A 25,513-nucleotide genomic window follows, 5' to 3' on the forward strand; every position below is an offset into this window, starting at 1 on the left:
AAAGCAGAAGGAAGGATTTGTAGAATACAAAGAGATGTAATAACAGGTGCAATATATGGATCTTGTGTGGAATAACCAAATGTAAAAAAAAAGAAATAATAAGGGAAATCTGAACGCTGACTGGATATTTTATGATGTTAAGATATTAGGTGTAATAATGGTATTATGGTTTTTACTGTAATGGCTGTATCTGTAAATAGTGTTTACCTATTGGATATTTTCTTTGAAATAATCATTGTGGGAAGGAAGCGTAAAGGTATAAGTTAGGCTTTCTAACGTGGGCACCATTGACACTTTGAGCCAGATAACTCTCTGTTGTGGAGGGCTGCTCTGTGCGTTGTATGCTGTATAGCAGCATCCCTGGCCTCTACCCACTAGCTGCCGGGAGCACTGCCCAGTTGTGATGATCAAAAATGTCCACAGCCGTTGACAGATATCCCCTGTGGGGCAAAATCACCCCCAGTCGAGTCTTTGGTGTAAATAAGACAAGATTGGCCTAGTGTTGATAACTGTTGAAGTCAGTGTATATGAATACACGAGGATTTGTTATTCTGTTTCCTCTACTCATATATGTTTGAAACTTTCAATAATACATCTTTTAAAAGTATTAACTTAAAATGGGTGAAGAGAGAGAAATAGTGCAAAGTGCTTGACCATAAAAACCTGGGCAACCACAAATATTTGCACCAATTAATTTTTGGAGACAAATGACAAGCTGAGAGAAAATAGATGCAATGTATTTCACAGGTAAAGGGCTGATTTCTCTAATTTACAGAGTTCTAAAACATTGAAAGAGAAAAAAGACAGCAACTCGATAGAAAAATGGGCAAAAGACAGGAACAGTCAATGCCCAGAAGAAGATATACAAATGGTCCTTGAATATATGAAACAATACTCAACTCTACTCATAAGAAGCTATATGCAAAGTAAAACACTGAGAAACCGTTTCTCACCTATCAGGTTAGCAAATATTCGAAGACTTGACAACATCCTTGTGGTAGGCAGAATTCTAAAATGCCCCCCACCATGATGTTTTACCTCTGGAGTTATAACCTTGAATAGGTTATGTTATATAGCAAAGAAAATTGAATTTTATGAATGTATTTAAGGTCCCAAATCAGTTGTTTTTAAATTAATCAAAAGGGGAATGATCCTGGAGCCCTGACTTAATCAGTGGGTTGCCCTTCAGCAGAAGGTTCAGACCTTTCTTGAAGGTGGAGACATTCTCCTACTGTCCTTTAAGAAGCAAGCCACCATGAGTTTTATAGCCTCAAAGAAATGAATTCTACCAACAACCTGAATGAGCTTGGAGCCAGATTCTTCCCCAGTAGAGCCCTCAGATGAGAACACAGCCTGGCCAACACCTCCTTTAATGCTGTGTAAGACCCTGAGCACAGGGTCCAGTTAAGCTGTGCTCAGATTCTTGACACGAAAACTATAAGATAGTAAATATGTTTCATTTTAAGCCACTAAGGTTGTAGCCATTAAAAAAAAAAAAGATTGTAGCTGTTTGCTACACAGCAGAAAACTGATAGAACATTCTGTAGGTGAGGCTTAGTGAAAACAGGCACTCTCATACATGGCTAATGGCAGTGCAAAATGATAAAAGCCCCATGGAATTTGGTAATATGCAGCAATGCATTTCTACAGTGTCTATATATGCATTGACTTTTTATATATATATAAATTTATTTATTTATTTTTGTCTATGTTGGGTCTTCGTTGCTGCGCACAGGCTTTCTCTAGTTGAGGTGAGCGGGGGCTACTCTTCGTTGCAGTGCGTGGGCTTCTCATTGCAGTGGCTTCTCGTTGCAGAGCACGGGCTCTAGGCACATGGGCTTCAGTAGTTGTGGCACGTGGGCTCAGTAGTTGTGGCTTGTGGGCTCTAGAGCAGAGGCTCAATAGTTGTGGCACACGGGCTTAGTTGCTCTGCGGCATGTGGGATCTTCCCGGACCAGGGCTTGAACCTGTGTCCCCTGCATTGGCAGGAGGATTCTCAACCACTGCGCCTCCAAGGAAGCCCCGCATTGACTTTTGACTTAGCAGTTGCACTTCTGGGAATTTACTCTGAAGATATACCGCTATACATTTATAACAACATGTGCTCAGGGCTTTTCACTACAGCATTATTTATTTATAATACTTAAGTGCTGGAAACAACCTATAATTGCACACCCATGGGAAACAGTTTGAATAATTATGGTTTCTCTACACAGTGTAGTACTATGAAACCATAATAAAAGAATTAGGAAGCTCTTTGAGATGGAGAATTCCTAGAATATATCATAAAATGAAAAGAGTAGAGTAAGAGAATATATATAGCATTCTACCTTTAGTAAAGAAAGAAATAAGAATATAGGTGTGTGTGTATTTGCTTATTATTTATTAAAAAAGAAACACAGAAAAGCTAAATAAGAAACTGATGAAAATAGAAAGTCATTACTTAGGAGAGGGGAACAGGATGGGAGTGAGTCTTTTGAGTCTATATAAAATTTTTGAACTCTGTAAATGTTTTACAAATGCAAAAAAATTAAATCAAAAACTCTATTATTGATGTGGATGTGGCAGTATATAGTGGGAAATGTACCAGTATCTGCAATCTATTTTGAAATGTTTCAAAAATATAAGATACACGGATGGATACAGAGCTGTTTAGATGAATGCGATAAAGTAAATATACTAAAATGTTAATGGTAAATTTAGGCAGTGGGTATACAAGTGTTCACTTTAAATTTTTTTCTGCTGCTCTCTATGTTTGAAAATTTTATAGTAAAATGTTGGAAAAAATTAAATGAAAATGAACGCACAAAAGCAAACCCTAAACTAATTCTAATTGTGCATCAAATTGATAATGTAACCACATAGAGAAAAGAATTAATTCAAGTACGTTTTGAACATAGTACTCCCTACACTCTTAGTGGGATGTATTCAAAGGACAAGAAATGTCAAAGAAATCTTGAACTTTGCTTATTAGGAATCTATGTTGACTCCATGATAAGCAGTCAGTCAGATCTCCCAAGTTAAAGTAAGTACCGGGACAACAGGATTCTTCCTGAAATAGCTTGCTTAGATTCAGTTTCAGAATATTAATAACCTTATTCACAATAATTTACCAAACAGTATTCATGGCACATAGTTTCAGGAAGAATTTTTTACTACCCACTAGGTGGCAGTGCTCTCTAATCAAATTAAAAGCAGAACTTGAATTGGAAAGACTCATTCATCTAACAATCTATATGCTACATTGATTTTCTCACCTATCGAGCAAACTAGATTTTCATTAATAACTATGCAAAGTAACGTTCTTCAGAATTTTAACAACAAAAAAACAGATCCTATTTCCCCATACATGGGCTATATTAAATCAAATTCAGAATCGCTGGATTGGTGGAGACTTCCAGAAGTCTGCTATTCCCCTTACCTCCCTTCAAACAGAATAACCTTCTGACTCATTATCTTTTCTCTGCCTGGGAAATAGGACATTTCTCAAAGTTCTGTTCCAATATTTGGCATAAAGTCAAGTGGTTCATTTATTTCTTCATTCATTCTTCATAAGGCAAACAATTTCTGAGCAATTACCATATGCCAGGTAATTTGCTAGGTGTTGGGGGTAGGATGGTGCCCGCAGACACGGTCTGTTGCCCTCAATGATATTACTATCAATTGCCCTGGCAGTTGGCCTTTCTGGAAAAGTGGAAAAGTTGGTGTGGCTCCTAGTAACATGGCTTACTCTGCTCTTTTCAGCTCAAGCAGAGGAAAGATCTTGCAACTATAAGAAATGGAGGCCAGTGGGGAAGAACAGATTAGTAAATAATTACAAGGCAACATGAGAAATACAAGGGAGTAAGTAGAGGGTGCTGTGAAGCCCACAGGAGGGGGAAAGAGCCCAGCCAGGCTTAGGAGTCGTCAGGAAAAGCTTCCCAGGTGAAGGGGCATCCTAAATTGACTTGTGAAGGATAAGTAGACACTAGATAGGGAGGGGGCAGGTGGAATGGGAGAGGGGAAGGGCCATCCAGGTTGCAAAAGTTGGAGGGGGAGGAATAGAATCTTATTCGAATCTGTATCCCCAGTGCCCAACACAATGCCTAGCACACAGTAGACTTTTGTTAAACATAACTGTCACTCTGATGCTGTCATACCGTGTGACCTTGGACAGATCTGCCACTTCTTCCAGCCCAGGTGTCCTCACTCTGAAGGTGAATAAGATCCCTTGAGGAGATTGTGGAGAGGGAGATAAGAGGGCTCAAGACCTAAGCCTGAGGACCTCAGATACTTAAGAGACAGGCGGAGAAAAAAGAGTTAGCAAGGAAGGCTGGGAATCAGCAACGTCAGAGGCGGGAGAACCCAGGCGAGCGTGGTATCTCGGAGGCGAGCATTTAAGAACTTAGCATTGATCAACTGTCAGAAGTCAAGTAATTTAAGAAACAGTCAAAAGTGACCGTTAATTTATCGATAAGAAGTTGCCATTAGACTTGGTAAGAAAAGATTCAGTGGCCTGGTGGGTGGAGCGGCCACACTGCAGTGGGTTGAGGCTAGAGTAGCAGGTGAACCCGTGGAGCCAGCAAGTACAGAAAACTCAAGGAGTCTGGCAGTGAAGGGAAGACCCAGATAGGAAAACGACTGAACATTTAAACCATGTTTAAATGCTGCTGCAAAGGAGACGGGGAAAGGTCACGGGTAGTGGGGGAGAGGCAGATGAGGCTGTGGGGCAAGGGTGGCATCTGGGAAGGTGGGAGAGCACAGGAAGTAAAGCCTTGTGGACTGGAAGAGGGTCACCCAGAGGTGTACTGAGCTTATTAGACACCCAGAGTGGACCTTCTTTTTATTTTATGAGCCTTTGCCTTTTTAGAGCAGTTTTAGATTCACAACAAAATTGAGCGGAAGGTACAGAGATTTCCCATATAATCCTCCCTGCCCCAGACACATGTATAGCTTCCCCCATGATCAACATCCCCACCAGAGTGGTACATTTGTTACAATTCATGCGCCTTCGCTGACACATCTTTATCAGCCGAAGTCCATAGTCCCTTAGGGTTCACTCTTGCTGGAGTACATTCTATGGGTTTGGACAAATGTACAATGGCATGTAGACATCTTTATAATATCACACAGAGTATTTTCACTGCCCTAAAAGTCTTCTTTGCTCCACCGATTTATCCCCTTCTCCCCTACAATGCCTGGCAACCCCTGATCCTTTTACACTCTCCAGAGTTTTGCCTTTTTCAGATGTCATATAGTTGGAATCATATAATATGTAGCTGTTTCAGATTGGCTTCTTTCACTTAGTAATAAGCCTTTAAGGCTCTTCCGTGTTTTCTCCTGGCTAGATAACTCATTTTGTTTCAGTGCTGAATAATATTCCTCTGCCTGGATGTACCACAGTTTATTTAGAGTGGATCATTTTTTTTAAATTGAAGTATAGTTGATTTACAATGTGTTAGTTTCAGGTGTACAGAAAAGTGATTCAGGTATTCTTTTTCCGATCCTTTTCCATTAGAGTTTATTACAAGATATTGGATATGGTTCCCTGTGCTATACAGTAGATCCTTGTTATCTATTTTATATACAGTAGTGTATATCTGTTAATCCCAAACTAATTTATCCTTCCCTCGCCCCTTTCCCCTTTGGTAGCCCTAAATTTGTTTTCTATATCTGTGAGTCTATTTCTGTTTTGTAAATAAGTTCATTTGTGTAATTTTTAAAAATCCTACATATGTGATATCATATGATATTTGTCTTCCTCTGTCTGACTTATTTCACTTAGTATGATAATCTCTAGTTCCATCCATGTTGCTGCAAATGACATTCTTTCTTTCTTTTTTATGGCTGAGTAATATTTCATTGTGTATATGATCCACATCTTTATCCATTCATCTGTTGATGGATATTTAGGTTGCTTCCATGTCTTGGCAATTGCAAAGAGTACTGCCATGAACATTGGGATTTGTGTATCTTTTCGAATTAGAGTTTTCATATTTTCTGGGTATATGCCCAGGAGTGGGATTGCTGGATCATATGGTAACTCTGTTTTTAGTTTTTTAAGGAACCTCCATACTGTTCTCCATAGTGGCTGCACATTCCCACTAACAGTGCAGGAGGGTTCCCTTTTCTCCACACCCTCTCCAGTGTTTATTATTTGTAGACTTTTTGGTGATGGCCATTCTGATCCGTGTGAGGTGACAGCTCATTGTAGTTTTGACTTACATTTTAGAGTGGGTCATTTTTAACACATTATTTTCAGGAATCATGAAATGAAACAAATAATTAAATGGCCAGAAAGTAAATGCAGAAAGTAAAAATTTTCTCTTATTGAACTTTGTACATATGTGAGTAAAAAAATTTTAATTAAAAAATTACAGTACAAAGAGGGAAAAGTAATGCATTAATACTTTTGTATTACATGCAAAAGTACAATTTAGGAAGAATACTGAATTGTACCACTGATGTGGATATGTTCTTTAGTCATTCTCCAGTTTTAAACAATTAATTTTAAAAGAAGAAATGTCAGTTTTAAAGAGTTTACTCAAGTTCAGTAAAATATTTCAAGTATGAACTAAAATTTGTACTTACCAAACAAAAATACCACACTTTTCAGTTTGCACTGTTCATTGTCTTATGTTTTAAACACATAAAAATCCCAAATGGTCAAATATACAATGACAGAATTGAAGTAACTCAAGTTCTGTTTCTCCACCTCTACAATCAACGTGCCATCATTTATTCTGAATCTAGTGTTTAGAAGCAAGACTGTAATATCCCACGGACTAGAGACAGGACCTGTACCTAAAGGGAACTCCAATGATTCCACTAGAAACAGGACTCTCCAAAGCAACTGTCTGTGGCTGAGGCTGGGTGTATTGGATGCCCGCTCTGTGGCTGGGAGTTCTCTGAACTACTTTCCGGCTAGAATATAATGTTTATTAAAGAAGGAGTAATAAAAATGTGTTCATTTCAAGCTTATACATATATTATGCAAACTCAACAATAAGTGCGTTAATTGTTTAGAACTGACTAGCAAAAGAGTTTTTCCAGCAAGGAGTATTTTATCTGACATTGTTTAGCATTGCCAATGTTTGGGGATGGTTAAAAGCAGACTAACCAAGCGGTTTTGTTTTTAAATAGCTACAGACAACACATCCTTCATGGCCTGCACCTGGGCAACGGCACCTCCCCCTCCCCCTTGGTAGGCCACTGAGACATTCTGCCCTTGTGGTAGAAGGAAAGCCAAAGGAGGCTTAGCAAGGTGGTGGGAGCAATGCCGTCGGTGAGATAAGGGGAAGCTGACGCGGGTGGTGATTGTAGCAGAAAGTGCACTATTAAGGCTCGCACAGATTGGAAGAGGCACCGAAGGAGGTGGGATTATGTTGCACGAAGGGGCAGGATCCAGAAATAGCATAGGAGACCACCTCAGCAGCTGACCAGTCACTCTGGGTCCCAGGACTTCTAAAACCGGGGTGGACAGCAGGCCTCAGATAATTGGATGGATAATCTGAGTTCACGTAAGCATTTGTCCTCACTAAGAGAGCGTTTGATTGGGTGGGTGTGCGAGTAGTCATTGTAATGGGCATCCCTGTTAGGAAGAGTTCCACTGTACCCTCTCGGAGGAGGGGGGCGGGGGAGGAAGAGGAGGCTCTGCCTTTCCCCCGGCTACTTTTGACTCCTGGCCGGGCAGCAGCATTGGCGTCTCGGCAAATGGCGCAAACCACAAATGTTTCACGAGGAAAATGCTTTGCCTGGGGCTACTTTCCTCAGAAAGGTCTGAGGGCTTTGCCCTTAGAGTACAGAGCTCAGGAGAGTGCTCTTCAGCACAGGAGAAATAGTTTGAAACAGCTGCTGTGAAGAGTGAGACAGAACTGAAATGAAATACAGGATGAAGGACCCAGAGGAGGTTGAGGACCACAAGTTCCTTTTGCTAAAGCTTGGAGTCATTTTTTCTGTTACGACCTCAGTGGGGAGGGAAGGCAGATTGTTACTGTTCTGTAAACCAAGGGCTGGGAAACTTTTTTTCTGTGAAGGGCCAGATAGTAAATATTTTAGGCTTTCCCTATTGCATAGTGTTTGTTTTTACAACCCTTAAAAAACATAAAAACAATTCATAGCTCTCAGGAAGGACAAAAATAGGCCATGGGCCCAAATTGGCCTGAGGACCATAGTTTGGTGAACTTTGCTCTAAATAGTTGACACATTCTTGAACTGAAAAGAAATCACAAGCAATCTGTTAGAGATAATGAAGTTACTTCTACTGTTCTAAGGCTATTTTCTTGCAAGAGATTTGGTAAATCATTTTGAAAGGGGTGTGTGAAAGACTCATTTTCTTTCTACCTGTGTGAAATAGAAGTTATATTTTTATTGCAAGACGAGAAATTTAAGCAAAAACATCTCTGCCCTTTGGCCTCCTCTCTCCCCTCAGTGTGCATTGTGTATCTGCATCATGCATCAACCAAATCTCCCCCATTGCTCAACTGTAAAGGGCAACATTCTCCCAGTATCAACAAGATACTCCTTAAAAGACAGCATTTTTTCTTGGTCTTGTAAGAGGTCACATGACCCACACGATGCCGCTTAGATCTGGATTATGTAAACTGTCAATAATATGTCATTTGATGTACAGCCCTCTGTCTCAAAAAACTTATATAACTGTGCCTCGACTTCTAACAGGTAGAACAGTTCTCAGAGCTTTCTGAGATGCTCTCCCCAGGTGATAATCCTCAAATCTGGCTAGAATAAAATTTCCCATTTCTTTTTTGGATCGACTGATTAATTTTTCATCGACATGAGTGAAAAAGAAAAGGGACAAGTGGGCAAGCAAGGTACGATTAAATAGGCTTTGAAAAGAGCTAAGGCAGGTGCCCTCAAGTGAAAGGAGAATTAGGGGAAGTTATATGATGCCTTATTTGTGTCATTGATTTGCTCAATACATCTTTATTTCTTTGGGGAATTTATAGGTTAGATATGAAACAGATTTTTGGAAAATGCACTGAAAAACAATTCAGTGAAAAGAAGAAAATATACCCCATGATTTAGGACTCCAAAAGTGTTAAGAAAAGTAGAAACATAAGCTCCAGTCTAAATTGTGAATAATCTCAGTGAGAATGAAGAGAGAAGAGAGCCATCTGAAGAACCATTGTGAGTACAAAGAGTTTTCCTAGGAGTTCAGCATTTTTAAAGATTTATACAAAAGATGAAAGACAGAGTACATTCCTCAAAATGAATGCAACGTTAGCAAAAGCCTACATGAACAGTGTTTGAAAAGCTAAAACCTAGAACAAACTGAAAGTTATATACTCCCCCTTAAGAAGCTGAAGGTTTTGGTTAGAAGTTGTGGTGGGATTGAGTGCAGGTAGTGATTAGCCTGGGTCAGGACCAGCTGCGTATTTGGGGGACCCAGTACAAAATGAAAGTGCAAGTCCCCTTGTTAAAAAATTATGAGTAGTTTTAAGATGGCGACAGCAGAGCAGTAAACCGAGCAAAGGGCCCTTCTGAGTGACTGCTCAGGTACACATTTAGGAAGCAGGCCCTGGGCTGAGGACGTAAGACTGATCAAACCCTGCCTCGGCCAAGCCATCTCAGCTTCAAGGTTCTCAAGGGAGCCATGCAAGACACAACATATAGGATACTACACCAGGTACCCCTTCATTCTTAGTGGGTTCCTATAACTGTCTCTGCAGGGCTGTCCGGTAAACTCAGCTGCAGGACGCAATTGAGGCTCAGGACAGAAATCTTTCTTCCAGGCAGGAACTGAGAATGCCTGAGGGTTCATGTAAATAGAAGCGAGAAAAAGAGCAAGTGACTGAAGGCACCAACTAAGCTAGAGAGAAAAGCCAACTCTAATGACCTCTCCCTCTGGCAGAAGCATCCTGTTCACTATTTATGACTCCAGATCAGTAGCAGCCTCCTCTAGGAGGTGAACAAAGTTGGAGGTGAGAAAAGGACCTTCTCCAGTCCCCTCACCCCATCCTGAGGGAAAGGGCTTTTAAAAGTACATTTGAATTGACAAAGAAACAGAAAAAGCAGTATTCTTTGCTGCTTTTATGGAGTAAGCATAAATGCTAAGAGATAACAATAAGCAAGGAAAATAACCAGTTGTTTTTTTTTCTTCTTTTCTGTAAAGCTAGGTTTAGTAATCTGCAGAGTTTTAACAAAGAAAAAAATGGAAACAATAGAAGAGTGTGTAAGAGCATCAGACAATAATACAGATGTTTTAAATGAATTTAAGTGTCTGGAACTAGACAAAATGCATTCCTGGGATACTGTAGGAATTGGTACATGTGTGCCGAGTCACTGTAATTACTCTTTGAGGAATCGTAGGACGCGTACGGAGAAACAAAAAAAAAAACTGGGGGAAAAATCTCAAATTTTCACAAAAAGAGGAAAAAATTTAATTCTCAAACCAGGGACTGGTAATGTCAAACCCAAGTTCATGTGCCCAATGCACAGTGAGGCCAAACAAACCAAAATGTCGGAGTTTGGAGCAGAGAAAGGTTGGAGTTTGGAGTAGAGAATGGTTTATTGCAGGGCCAAGGAAGGAGAACGGGTGGCTGTGCTCAGAAGACCCAAACTCTTTGATGGTTTTCAGGGAAGTTTTTAAAGGCAACATTTGGGGTGCTGGCTGCAGGGTGTATGACTTTCTTCTGATTGGTTGATGGTAAGGTGACAGGGTGGTGCTCCAGGAATCTCAGTCATCAGCCTTCTGGTTCCAACCAGTCTGGGATCTCAGTAAGTAGTTACCATCCTCTCCCTAGGTGGGGGCCTTAGTTCCTGTAGAACAACTCAAAGATGTGGGTCAGATTGTTACGTATGTCCCTTGAGAAGGAACTAGGACTCTGTTTTATCACTGCATTATTGTTTCTTCACTGCTTTTCCTTTGTTCCTGCATTCCCTTACTTAGTAACTGCTTGAATCTGCCCTTTGGAACTCAGAGAAGGTGTAGCTGAAGGCTTTTTTTCCTACAAACAAGAAACGGGGAACATGAAAAGGCTTTGGTACCCAGGAGGGCCCTCCAACACATCCCCCCCCACCCCCGCTCAATTTCACTAAATTTGAAATTTAAATTTTTGGTAAAATCATGAATAAACACCACTATACAAATAGTTTGCAAAGACTTATGTAAGAATGAAATGATGATAGAAGTCCTATTATGTGTCTGTAAACAAATCTTTTCAATCCAGTCTATTTTTAAAAGGGGGCATGGTGGGGTAGAGTTGTGGTGGCAGATTGATTGAATAAAACAGAAATTACAGCAAAATGATGAGCAGAATCTATCATATTGTCCTTGGGAACAAGATGAAGAAATGTTGACAGACGAATCAGCAGTTTGAACCTTCCAAACAGTGTTGATGAGTTAATATATCAGAGTCAACTTGTCTGGGTGGCATCTTTACAAGGGTTTACCCATCACTGTCTTATTTGGCACCTTTCTCAGTGTTAAAAAATAAAATTCAACCAAAACATTTGAAGATCTAATAGCCTTTATTAAGCGATTCAGGAATCCAGCAGCATCCCATTTAGCAAGTAGAATCGCACTTGGAGGAGTGGTACAAAATAGAAGGCTTTTATAGAAAGGATGGTGGAACAAGAAAGTCATTAGCAAAAGAAAAGAATGGGTTCTTTGGGACAAGGACTTCTTCTTAGGGTTGGGTGGGGAGTGGGCTGTGATACGCAAGGGTCTTTATCATGCAGACTACCTTTCTTTCCTCTGGGGCGGAGTGGGGGAATGGAGAGGCCCCAGACAAATTACCTCTTTGGTATCATGGGCTTTAACACAAGTGATTTCATTTTGCGCCTGTGGTATTCTCTTTAATGTCAGTAATTTACATGTTGGCACAGAAAGTGTGCTTACAAGGTTTAACGATTACCCCTAACTAGAAGGGATAGTTAACACAATGGCTTAGCTAAAGATTCCCAACTATCTTCACAGCTGGAATCTCAATCCCAAATCAACAGGTTGACATTTTATCTAGAACAAATGTAAAGAGATGTTTTTAGGTTAAAAAAAAAATTGTGCAAATATAGGAAGGAGGAGACAAGGCTTGGTAACAACTCATAAAACAACACAAAACAAATAAAAATGTAGAAGGTTTGATTGTTTATGGGTTAAAGTGAACCATCTCTACACTCTAGCTGTTGAAAAAGCGCATATTGCTTTCGGCCAAATTATCAGACACACAATAATCATTTATTGAGAGGGAGTTAGGAGCACTGGCTCTGGAACTAGATTGTCAGTGTTCAAGTACTAGCTCTGCTACGTTGGGTGACCTTGGACAAATTATTTAATCTCTTTGTGTCCTTGATCCTCCATTTAAAAAATGAGGGTAAGAATAAAGCACACTTAATAGGGTTCTTTTGAATACTGAAAGATAATACATGTAAAACAGGGTAGCGCTCTATACATGTTAGCTGTTATTGTTCAGTTCTGGGCACTTTACAGACTCTGTTTGCATGTATTTGTGTGTGGCTTTTATTTAATTGCATGTATTTATTGAAAAATAAATATTAAATATTCAAATAGGACTAGGACTTCCCTGGTGGTGCAGTGGTTGGGAATCTGCCTGCCAGTGCGGGGGACATGGGTTTGAGCCCTGGTCCAGGAGGATCCCACATGCTGCAGAGCAACTAAGCCCGTGTGCCACAACTACTGGGCCTGCGCTCTAGAGCCCGCGAGCTACAAGTACTGAGCCTGTGTGCCACAGCTACTGAAGCCTGTGCGCCTGGAGACCGTGCTCTGCAACAAGAGAAGCCACTGCAACAAGAAGCCCGCGCACCTCAACGAAGAGTAGCCCCCTCTCGCCATAACTAGAGAAAAGCCTGTGCGCAGCAACGAAGACCCAATGCGGCCAAAAATAAATAAATTTTAAAATATATATATTAAAACAGAACTGAAAGATATACACTGGGGGCTTCCCTGGTGGCGCAGTGGTTGAGAGTCCGCCTGCCAATGTAGGGGACACGGGTTCGAGCCCTGGTCCAGGAGGATCCCACATGCCATGGAGCAACTAAGCCTGCGAGCCACAACTACTGAGCCCACGTGCCACAACTACTGAAGCCTGCGTGCCTAGAGCCTGTGCTCTACAACAAGACAAGCCACTGCAAAGAGAAGCCCGTGCACCACAATGAAGAGTAGCCCCTGCTCGCTGCAGCTAGAGAAAGCCTGTGCACAGCAACGAAGACCCAATGCAGCCAAAAAATAAATAAAATAAATAAATTTATAGAAAAAATAGATATACACTGAAAAATTCTTCCTTGATTACCAGACCTTCTCCCCAGAGATAAACCATTGCTCAGAGTTTCTTGTGTACCTTTCATTATTATGTACAAATGGATACATAAGACTACTACGTTCTGTAGCTTGCTTTTTCCCTCATATACACTGTGTATCTTGGAGACTCTCATATCAGCACACATTGATTTACTCCATTCTTTTTTAACCTTCATAGTATTCCATTGTGTAGAGGTGCCATGATTTGTTTACCCTGTCCCCAAATCAGGGTCATTTATGTTTATATGCAGTCTTCTGCTTTTACAAACAATGCTGCTGTGGCTTCTCTTATAGCTCAGACGCTGGAGTCAGATTGACTGGGTTTAAATCCCAGTGCTGTCACTTATTTACTCTGTGCCCATGTCTTAGCATCACCAGCCTTAATTTCCTCAAGTGTAAAATGGTGGTAATAATAGTGCCAAACTCATGGGGTTCTTGTAAGGGTTAAACGTAAAGCGCCTTAGTGCATAGTAAGCTCTCAACAAATACAAAATGCTGCTATTTTTTATTTTCCAATTTTATTTACATTTGAGTTTCTCTGTAGGGTGAATTCTTAGAAGTTGAATGGCTAGATCCAAGGGTGTTTATTTAAAATTGGTAGATAATGTCAACTTGTTTCTGTGTTGGATAGTCTCTTTCTCCTCTAAATATACACTGCCTTTCACCACTCTGCTTGGTACCCCAGGAGGCTTACCTCCATGAAGACTCTTATCAGCAGTGCCTTTGCCCACCAACTTCCAATCAGGTTCCCTGTGAGAAACACTAGCACCAGATGGAAGGGCAGGAGAAAGGAGCTCCGGGCTTGTTAGGCAGTGGCTGCATTCCTTTTCCAGAAGCCTGTTTGGCAACTCCTCCGCGGTGGCTACCGCTCCCTCCACGCTTCAGTAGAAGCTCCCTCCTCTTGCCGGTTCAGGCCTGGTGGCAACCACTTCCTGCAGCTGCCTGTCCTTGGGTGCTTCGCCAACCCTGATACGTTCCCTCAACCCTTACATCTCTATAAATAATCTTTTCGTTAATCTTCCTTCAGTTACCCTCTTAACATGCCATCTGACTGGTACACTAGCCAATTTACACTCTCTCTAATAAACTGAGAATACTTGTTTTCCCACACTTTTGGCAATCCTGTCATGCCAAACGTTTTTTGAGCTTTTACTTAGCATTTACCCTTATTTCTTTATTTTTTTCTGGGCACCGATGTTGTTATTTATCTTTTATCACAGATAGTTTTTCCTGTTGAACTTCAGTTTCTTAAAGGCCATTGCATAAGTATGATCTCAGTCCCTTCAGGCTGCTATAACAAAATACCATAGACTGGGTAGCTTATAAACAATAGAAATTTATTTCCTACAGTTGTGGAGGCTGGGAAGCCCAAGATCAAGCCCAGTCAGCTGGCAGATTCTGTATCTGGTGAGAACCAGCTTCCCGGTTCATGTGTGTCTTCACATGGTAGAATGGGCGAGGGAGCCCTCTAGGGTCTCTCTCTCTCTCTTTTTAAAAAAAGTGAGGTATAGTTGATGTACAATATTAGGTAAGTTTCAGGTGTACAACATAGTGATTCACAATTTTTAAAGGTTATACTCCATTTATAGTTATTATAAATTTTTGGCTATACTCCCTCTGTTGTATTATATATCCTTGTAGCTTATTTATTTTATACATAGTAGTTTGTACCTCTTAATCCCTTACCTCTATCTTGCCCCTCCCCCCCTTTCATCTCCTCACTGGTAACCACTCATTTGTTCTCTGTATCTGTGAGTCTGTTTCTATTTTGTTGTATTCACTAGTTAGTTTATTTTTTAAATTCCACATATAAGTGGTATCGTACAGTATTTGTCTTACTCTGACTTATTTCACTTAGTATAATGCCCTCCAAATTCATCCATATTGCTGCAAATGACAACATTTCATTCTTTTTTATGGCTAAGTAGTATTCCATTATGTATATATACCACTTCTTCTTTATCCATTCATCTGTTCATGGACACTTAGTTTGCTTCCATATCTTGGCAATTGTAAATGATGCTGCTGTTAACGTTGGAGTGCAGGTATCTTTTTGACTTAGTATTTTTGTTTTTTTTGGATAAATACCCAAGAGTGGAATTACTGAGTGATATGGTAGTTCTATTTTTATCTCTTTGAGGAACTTCCATACTGTTTTCCATACTTGCTGTACCAATGTACATTCTTACCAACAGTGTACAAGGGTTCCCTTTTCTCCACATCCTCGCCAACATTTGTTATTTTTGGTCTTTTTGATGGTAGTCATTATGACAGGTGTGAGTTGATATCAAATTGTGGTTTTGATTTGCATTTCTCTGATGATTAGTGAGATTGAGCTTCTTTTCATGTGCCTGTTGGTCATCTGTATTTCTTCTTTAGAGAAATGTCTGTTCAGGTCTTCTGCCCATTTTTTAATTGGTTTTTGTTTTGTTTTTTTTTAACTTTAGTTATATGAGATGTTTATATATTTTGGATATTAACCTCTAGGGTCTCTTTTTTTTAAAATTTCTTTTATAAGGGCACTAATCCCATTAATGAGGGCTCCACCTTCATGACTTAATCACCTCCCAAAGGCCCCCACCTCCAAATATCATCCTGTTGGGGGTTAGGTTTCAACATATGAATTTGGGGGGGGCTACAAACATTCAGTGTATAGGAAGATAAATATTTCCTCAATATTGTATTAGTTAAGTTTTCAGAAGTCCAATTAAGAATATCACAAAAGTCAACCAAAATTATTTTAAGAGTTATTGGAGACTCTAATACTTTAAAATATTATATGCTGTAAGGAATCGTTATAAATTCTGTTGGGTGTGATGATGACACTGTTGGTAGGTTAAAAATAAAAAGTCCTTATCTTGGGCTTCCCCGGTGGCGCAGTGGTTGAGAGTCCGCCTGCCGATGCAGGGGACGCGGGTTCGTGCCCCGGTCCAGGAAGATCCCACATGCCGCAGAGCGGCTGGGCCCGTGAGCCATGGCCGCTGAGCCTGCGTGTCCGGAGCCTGTGCTCCGCAACGGGGGAGGCCACAGCAGTGAGAGGCCTAGCGTACTGCAAAAAAAAAAGGCCTTATCTTTAGAGATATCCTCAAAACACTTATACGTGAGATGATATGATATCTATCTAGATTTTTTTAAATTTTTATTTATTTATTTTTATTGGAGTATAATTGCTCCAGAATATTGTGTTAGTTTCTGCTGTATAGTGAAGTGGATCAGCTATACGTATACCTATATCCCCTCCCTCTTGGACCTCCCTCCCACCTCCCCGCCCCCCTCCCCCCACAGATATCTAGATTTACTTTAAACTACTCCAGATAAATAAAAAATAGAGTGTGAGGAATACATGGACCAAGACTGGGAAAATGTTGATAACTGTTGAAAGTAGGTGGTGTTTCATTATATCCACTTTTTTCCATTCTATACCCATTTATTATCCCCACTCCTATTTGTATGAAAATGTTCAAAATAAGAAGTAAACAAATGGGAATTCCCTGGTGGTCCAGTGGTTAGGACTCTGCACTTTCACTGCTGGGGGCTGGGGTTCGATCCCTGGTCCTCGAACTAAAATGCAAGCTGTGTGGTGAGGCAAAAAAAAAAGTAAACAAACAAGAAAAGCCCATAGCAATAACAAACAAAAGGTAACTAAGAAATTCAAATAGGGGAAAGAATGGCCAGCACAGTCCCCAGGAGAGGCTCTCTAGCCTGCCTCAGCCCCTGGCTCTCAGCATCCGCCGGACCAGCCCTGCTCAGCCCAGGCGAGATAAAGGCGATCCTCATTTTCAGCACCCATGGTGCTGGGCTGCACCCTGCAGGCCTACAAGCCCTGTACTTGCCCATCCTTGAGAAGGAGCCGAGAGTCAGCGACAGAGACATCTGTGGTTAATGGGTAGAGGGATCTCACACGGTGCTGGAATGACATCCCAACTGTGTGTGGCGGACGATGGGCAGGACATGGCAGTAGTCTTCGTTCCCGGGGGAAGAGAGAGGTTACCAGTTACAGGGGGAATTGACTTAGGGTTGGCTTACCAGTTACCGGGGAAATAGCAGAGGGACATACCTCTCATTGCCCCTTTGATAAACTATCAAGGTGTAGATGTTCTGATCTAAGATAAGAACAGTGACTAGCTGGCGCCAGTGCAAGTATGTAGGAAGGTCAATCATGTGAGTAGGGTGTAGGTGAAGCAGGCGCCGGTGGAGCAGGTAATGTACAGAGAGCAAGAGAACAGCCAGCTTGAGTGGCCTAATCATACACATGGGAACTTTCCAAGTTCTACCAGCCCTATGGTAAAGATACGCAACAGCAAATCATCAGGAGACTTTCCATTTGGTACCTAAGAGAGATGAAAATGTAATTTCCTAGAAGGAGGATTATTAATTGTAGGATCTAATGACAAACTGACATGTAGACATTATATAACATTGTATTTTGTCTTCCATGTGGATTCTTCAGAGAGTGAACTTGGCATTTTAGATCTAATTCAAGTATTTTGGAACATTAGATAAGTGTTTTTGAAAGTGTCTGTGAACTGGTTTTAATTTTCCATGTAGACAGGAATAGAAATGGTGATGGGAGTAATGATACTAGAGACCAATATGAATGAGATTATTACATAAATTGATGCACAAAATAAGCTGAAGATCTCTGAGACTCGCATAGCAGGAGCTCCAAGCTGTACTGTATGTATCAGATGTAAAAAAAAAAAAGAATCTTCCTGTGATCCAAGAAATGTCAATGGTGGTGATATAAGTATAAATGTGCCAAACTTGCCTTCTTTCAGATAAAAAATTTAAAAGGTTACTCCCAGGTAAAATCCAGAGGGAAAAGTCATCTAAGTTTACTATTCACTTGTTCACCCAAAATAGGGGAGAGTCTTAGCTTTTGCTCTTGGATTGAAGCCAAGGTACTATATACAAGTTGTACAAAATTAGTATGTGGAGTTCAATGTTGCTTTCCTTGCTCGGTGATTTTAAAGAAATTGAGTAGTTCCTGTATGATTTTTTTTTTCCTTTTCTAAACTGCATTTCTATGCCCACCAAAGGCATGTTCTAGTATTGGCTACTGTAGTATTCAATATTTCAAAAAGTGTTTGAAACATTTCTTTAACTATCAAAACCCAAAACGTTGGCGTTTGAATGGGTATCAAGTGCAGCATTCCTTAATTCTTTCTGCTATTTGTCACAATTGTTACTTAAAGAACCAAATATGTATTGCATGAAGACATTGTACCCTTTTTCCCTTAGTTAAAATAAATGCCAAGGTACCTGGAAAAATAATTCAAGTGAACAATTCAGTAAGTCCATATCTCAGTATGATCTGCATTCCATTAGGTATGACTATGAACATTTAATCAAAACTTTGCAGTTGTAATTTTATGTTCACATTGTATTTGAATACCTCCCAATATTTTTGAAAGAAATTTTTCAAACACACGTATATTGCCTGTCCACAGATTTCTCACGCTGTTTTTATTTTGAAAAATTTCAACTATACATGAAAATGGAAAGACTAGTACTGTGAAAGCCTGTATACCCTCTACCCAGATTTAACAGCCATGTTTTTGATCTCTCTGCATATAGCTTTTTTTAACTGAACAATTTGCAATTCTTTGTGACACTTTTTGCTCCTTCTATTTCTTCCCTTTCCTCCTGAGCTTTTCATTGTCCCTGCTCAGAACCCTTCACCAATTCCGCTTGCCGCTTGCCCCTTGAACCAGGCATTCTAAATGACTCCAGCTCCATCCTTTGTCTTCAATTAAGCACTAAAACATTTTGTCGCTTATTAAAGGAATATCAGGCATCAGTAAGAAGATGGAGAAAATCTGCTTTGTGCGGGAGAACTCAAGAGAATGTTCTGGCCTTTGGGTGTTGACTGAAAAACCATACCCCGAAGCTATTCAGAGGAAGGAATGTAGGTAAAAAGCAAAAATGATTTTGCATGTTAGAGGCTTAGGGAAAAGATTTGATGGCAAATAAGGCAGAATATCATCTTTCTCAATTATAAAGTTGTGGGATGTCATCTATCCATGGTAAAGACCCATCTTCCCCATCTCCACACATAAAGTGGACAATTGCAAACCCCACTAACACAGTATACATGGTAACCCCAAATACACACAGTGCACCTTGATCTCAGGTCTTAGTGCTTCACAGGGTTAATCGATCTGTTTCGCTTGAAAGGACTGCATCTAATCCTTTAAGTATTAGGGAATGGATTGCTAATCCATAAACAAAAGAGAAAAGCAAGTCCCTGTGCTACCTGAATGATAGGTAAATCTTCCATTCAGGAGTTCATTGCTATTAAGGAGACAACACCTCTGCTGAGAATTAAGCCTAAACTGAGGTAAAGTGGACCTTGAGATTAGGAGAGAAAAAGAACCAGTACACAGTGCTGATGTGTCAGGTAAAGAACAAGGAAGGAGGCAAGCTGAGTCCTTTAGTAAGGGGGGTGTGCGTGTGTGTGTGTGTGTGTGTGTGTGTGTGTGTGTGTGTTTAAATAGAATAAGAAAACTGGATGTTTAAATCAACAAAATGCAGAAGATAAATTAGTGTGTAAGATGGGCATTAATAAGCATATATTTTACTATTGGAGAAAAAAGTTTTTAAAAAAGGAACTAATTTAAAGCAAGATAGTTTCCTTTTTAGTTTTCTTTTATTTACCAAATATGGTAAAACTGTAGCAGCTACAGATTTAACGGAAGTAAAACAGATGATGTTATTAGGAAGTCACAAATGCAGGTTTTAGACTTTGTTGGCTTTTAAAAATAAAACAGGGACTTCCCTGGTGGTGCAGTGGTTGAGAGTCCACCTGCCAATGCAGGGGACACAGGTTCGAGCCCTGTCTGGGAGGATCCCGCATGCTGCGGAGCAACTGGGCCCGTGCACCACAACTACTGAGCCTACGCTCTAGAGCCCGCGAGCCACAACTGCTGGACCCATGTGCCACGGCTACTGGGGCCTACACACCTGGAGCCCGTGCTCCGCAACAAGAGAAGACATGACAATGAGAAGCCCGCGCACTGCAACGAGGGGTAGACCCCGCTCGCCGCAACTAGGGAAAGCCCGAGCGCAGCAGCGAGGACCCAACACAGCCAAAAATAAAATTAATTAGTTAATTAAAAATAAAATAAAACAGTTGCCCTTTTTATTTTCCATTCCATATTACATATTAAATACCCTCAAATATCTAAAGGACCCCAATCAGAGTTTTTTAATAAAATAATCTTGACGTGACTTCTTTCTTATGAATTTACTAAAATACTTGAGAGGAGAAAGAATAGTTAAAAAGACATATCCTATGATTGTAATCTACTTTTAATCTAACTAGAGACTAAATTAATTACTATTTTTATGCCTGCTTTATTATAAAATGGTAGCCCAGTTGTAAACAACTTACTCTGATTTTATGTCAAAAGACTAGCACAAGTGAAAACAGAAAGTCTAGAGTTTAGTTAATAGTAGTGTATTATACCAATGTTGGTTTCTTATTTTGGCAGCTGCAATACAGTAACATAAAATGTTAACATTGGTGGAAACTGGCTGAGAGTAATATGGGAACTCCCTGTAAATAAAAGAGTAAAAAGAGTCTTTGTGACTCTTCTGTAAATATAAAATTATTCTAAAAGAAAAAGGTTATGATTTTCTAAAAAGCCTAGCACATGATATTTATAACAATGGGTGTAAGGATATAAGGATAATGGCTTGCTCAGTATTATCCAGATGATTACTGTAATCATGAAAATTATACATAAAAAGCTTGTTAATTAATATTTTGGACTTTTCTAAGTAAAATCTATGTTTAAAAATTCAGCTCAGACTATCAGTTCTAAACAAGTAACCTATAAAGCACAATCAGACTACGAACAGTTCTCTAATTTGGGGGATATTAGAATACCCAGAAATAGTCTTTCTTGAGACCAAAATAAGTTGGATGAGACCATCTGAACAAAAGAAAGTTATTGTCTGCCAGTTTCTCCTGCATTTCTGGTTAATTTGGAAGGAAAAATAAAGAACTGCAAGGAATCAGATGTCCATATATATCTTCTTTTTCCATTTTTTTCTGATATTCAGATATTTCTGAAATTAGGACAGTTGGTAAGATCTAAAAACCCAGGAGACAGAGCTCTTTTAATAAGTAATTTTGTAGAGCTCATTAAAGATATCACATGCCTTCTTATTAAATTAACTAACTAACCCAAAGAACCTGTGTCCAGTCCCGCCACAGTTCTTGGCATTTAGTCTTAGAGACCAGGCAGCTGGCAGACAGTAGCCCATGGGTCACATCTGGCCTGTTGTTCTTATTTTTAAAGCCCATGAATTAAGACTGGTTTTTACACTTTTATTTTTTTTTTGCGGTACGCGGGCCTCTCACCAATATGGCCTCTCCCGCCGCAGAGCACAGGCTCCGGACGCGCAGGCTCAGCGGCCATGGCTCACGGGCCCAGCCACTCCGCGGCATGTGGGATCTTCTCGGACCGGGGCACGAACCCGTGTCCCCTGCATCGGCAGGTGGACTCTCAACCACTGCGCCACCAGGGAAGCCCTGGTTTTTACACTTTTAAATAATTGAAGAAAAAAAGACCAAAAGGAGAATATTTAATGACCCATGAAATGAAATTCAACTTTTAGCATCTGTAAATAAAGTTTTATTAGAACACACCAATATCTCTACGGCTGCTTTTCTGTTACAAAGGCAGAGCTGAATAGTTGTGACAGAGATGATAAAATCTAGCATATATACTGGCCCTTTAGAAAAAAAGTTTGTCAATTCTGTTATAGACAACTTCCCCCATACACACACACCTCCCTCTTGGTTTTCAGAGCAGTGTTCTCATTTGACTTTCCAGCTAACTGCCACTCTGGAATGTAAGCAGCCATACGACAGGCTTGGTCTGGTGAGGACAGGACAAGGAGTGTGGTTAGCTAGGAGGGGCCTGGCAGACACTAATACAAAGGTAAGATGTCAAGTACTGGAAGAGCTAATATATGGCTGAAGAGGCTGGGCAGGTCCTGGTGATCTGATAGAAAGGTCCCATTTTAGGAAGTCAGCCGAGGAATGGGGAGACAGGAATAGGAGACATGATATGAGTGGTCTAGGAAGAGCCTAGAAGGTCAGAGTTTGCAAGAGCTGCATGAACAAGCAGGGTGAAACCAAACCCACATTCTAATCTTGAGACAAAGGTCACTGCCCCATTTTACCCTGCTATCTGGGGTTGGATGGCATTAGGTCCAAAACTACTAATGACATTCAGAAGAAAATCAGGGACGTGAGGGGAACCCTACCTTCTCATAGATTCAACTCCTGTGATGGATGCTGAAGAAAAACCGCTTATCTCTCGACCACTGGACTTTCCTTGATACTGGTCTTCCTCCACTTACAATGGTATTACGTCCTGATGAACCCATCGTAAGCTGAACATATCGTAAGTCAAAAATGCATTTAATACACCCAACTTACGGAACCTCATAGCTTAGCCTGGCCCACCTTAAACGTGCTCAGACACTTACATTAGCCTACAGTTGGGCAAAATCATCTAACACAAAGCCTAGTTCATAATAAAGTGTTGGATATCTCATGTTATTTATTGAATACTATACTGAAAGTGAAAAACAGAATTGTTTACCCTCGTGCCTGAGTGGCTGACTGGGAGCGGTGGCTCGCCGGCCGCCGCCCAGCATCACAAGAAAGTATCATACTGTTTAGCACTTGCCCAGGAAAAGATCAAAATTCAAAATTTGAAAGACGGCTTCCACTGAATGCATATCACTTTCACACCATTGTGAAGTTGAAAAATAAGTCAAACCATCATAAGTCAAACCATCGTAAGTTGGAGATGATCTGTATACAGTTCCACAAAGTATTGATTACAAGATATCTTTACTTTTATATCTTTACCTTGGGGCAGAAGCTTGTCCTTCTTTCATGACTAGGCCATATATCTAGTTCCATTATTAAAGTGAAAAGCTATCTTACCCATCTCCCAAGCAAGCTAATCTCCCTCATATGTCACTAGAAGTCCCCAGTGCCTACATTCATCCCAGTTCCCATCAGACTATACAGGAAGTATACACTGTAATGAACAATAGTTGGGCGATGAAAAGTGACAAAAAGAGGGAAGTCATTAAGTTGTGCTGATTCAATCATTTAATAGCCAGGAATAAAAATAGATAATTTTTTTGATTTGATAAATCAAGTGTAGTGGAATAAGTATGTTTTAAAATGTAAAGATAAATACTAAAAAGAGCAGAAAGAAGGAAGAAGTGGTAATAATTTCATCAGTGCTGATAGTATGGGGTCAATTGGTCCTGTCTAAGGAGTAGAGGATTAAATGTATTACATAAATTTACATTTATAAAGAACCATTACGTTAGGAGTTTGGGATTAACATATATACACTACTATATATAAAGTAGTTAACCAACAAAGACCTACTGTATAGAACAGGGAACTATACTCAATATTTTCTTATAACCTATAAAGAAAAAGAATCTGAAATATATATATATATATGTATGTATGTATATATATATATATATATATGTCTGAATCACTTTGCTGTGCACCTGAAACTAATACAACATTGTAAATCAGCTATACTTCAATAAAAAAATAATTTTTTAAAAACAAAGGTAACTGCTGGGGTAAAAATGCAAATATGTATTTCCTTATAACCCACACCCATACCCACAGAAGAAAATACAGTCTGAGTATTGAAAGATTTAAACAGTAACAAAACAAAACACCACAAACAAACAAAAAACAACCAATCCAGAAAACGTTCTACAAAATGTGATGCAGAGTTAAGACCAAACGTATATGTATATGAGCTAATTAACTCTGACAGGCACTGTTGCCTACCCAACAGCCATTGCCCTGCCTTTTGCCTGTTTTTTTGTACTCTACTTTTGTTTGGAGCATGTACCCAGCCCTATGGGATGAGTCACTATTGGCTAAGCTGGGCATGGGTATTCTGTGTCCTTTTGTCAGCATCCCTTACATCTAAGAGTAGCCAGGAGTTGACTGAAGGAAAATGTACAACCTAAAAGTTTCAAGTTATGTTTTAACCGGGGACCTTACTGAAGACTGTATAGCCCAGGAGACAGCCTCTCAGATAGCTCTGAGGAACTGTTCCAAAGAGGGAAGGGAGGAGCCAGGGTATACAGGACTTTTTGTTGGGAAACAAAAACACCCCCTTGCCCAGAAAAAAAAAAACCCATGTCGTCAAACATCAAAAGATTACTGCTAATCACAAAAAAAATCTCAAGTTAATGATTTTAGTGCCTGTCTGTGTATGGGAAGATGCAAGAGTCTGGACTCATTGAAATTATTCCTTAGATGTGTATCTTAACTATCTAGGGCCAGTATCCTGTTTTTCTCCATCCTGAATTCTCCTCAGGGTGCACCACTGGGTGACTGCAGTGGCTGATGGCTTGATTACAGGCAACATTCGTTGTTTACTGGAATGGCAGGCAATTTCTTTTTTTTTTTTTTTTTATACACTGGTATATGACCCATTTTTATGGCCAATGAGACTTGAGGGGACATCTACTGCAGGGCACCGGAAAATACAGTTTTTTCCCCTGATAAGAGTAACCCCAGGAGGATAGAACCTTTTACCCTGACTACCCTTTGTGTTCTGCCTTTGAATGTGCCTGTGATGTTAGGAGCTGTGGGAGCCATCTTGTGTTCATGAATCAACAAGAATAAGGGCTGGCAGAGCAGAGGGCAGGAGCCTGAGATCTGATGACTTTGCTGAATGAAGGCCAGCTACCCAGTTGCAGAGTGAGTCATATCTTTCCTTGCAACTTTCATTTCTGTCTTCAGGCCTATAGTACAAGGAGGTCATGATTAATCTTGCTTAGCAAAATATTCCCCTCCAAAGCTTTTAACCATTTGCCTTTGCAGACGTTTAGGTATTTCATTTGCAGCAGAGAAGAGTTGACTTTGTACTAAAAATCTTCCTAGCAGAGACTCTTCCCAGCTTCAGATTACATAAGTGACCTTTAGCTTGTGGCATAGAATTCCAGATCACTGGAAATGGCAATGCAATAATGGAAAATGATTCAGAAGGAGCTTCTTGAGGTCACACACTTGGGTTACATAAACTGCTTCAAACAGCCTTTAATTCTTTATTCTTATACATGCTTAAGCTCCTATTAGTTATTGGGTATTACTACTGCTTGGTATCTTTTACTGATTTCGACAATGACCTCTTTTTAGCTAAATCCATTATTCTTCTCCGGTTCTTCATTTTCTTGATG

General features: G+C 40.1%; 1 long non-coding RNA gene and 1 pseudogene across 1 annotated transcript in view; both read left to right on the top strand.

The window, feature by feature from the left end:
- LOC132527652 (uncharacterized) overlaps positions 1–25,513 on the top strand; it is a 40,025-nt gene that overhangs the window by 7,405 nt on the left and 7,107 nt on the right. Inside the window, exon 2 of the long non-coding RNA XR_009543037.1 lies at positions 24,917–25,034. This is a non-coding gene — a long non-coding RNA (uncharacterized LOC132527652). The remainder of the gene's footprint in view (positions 1–24,916; positions 25,035–25,513) is intronic.
- On the top strand, positions 17,509–18,037 carry LOC132527417 (AP-3 complex subunit sigma-1-like; annotated as a pseudogene).

This window comes from Lagenorhynchus albirostris, chromosome 10, assembly GCF_949774975.1.
Source record: "Lagenorhynchus albirostris chromosome 10, mLagAlb1.1, whole genome shotgun sequence".
NCBI lineage: Eukaryota > Metazoa > Chordata > Mammalia > Artiodactyla > Delphinidae > Lagenorhynchus > Lagenorhynchus albirostris.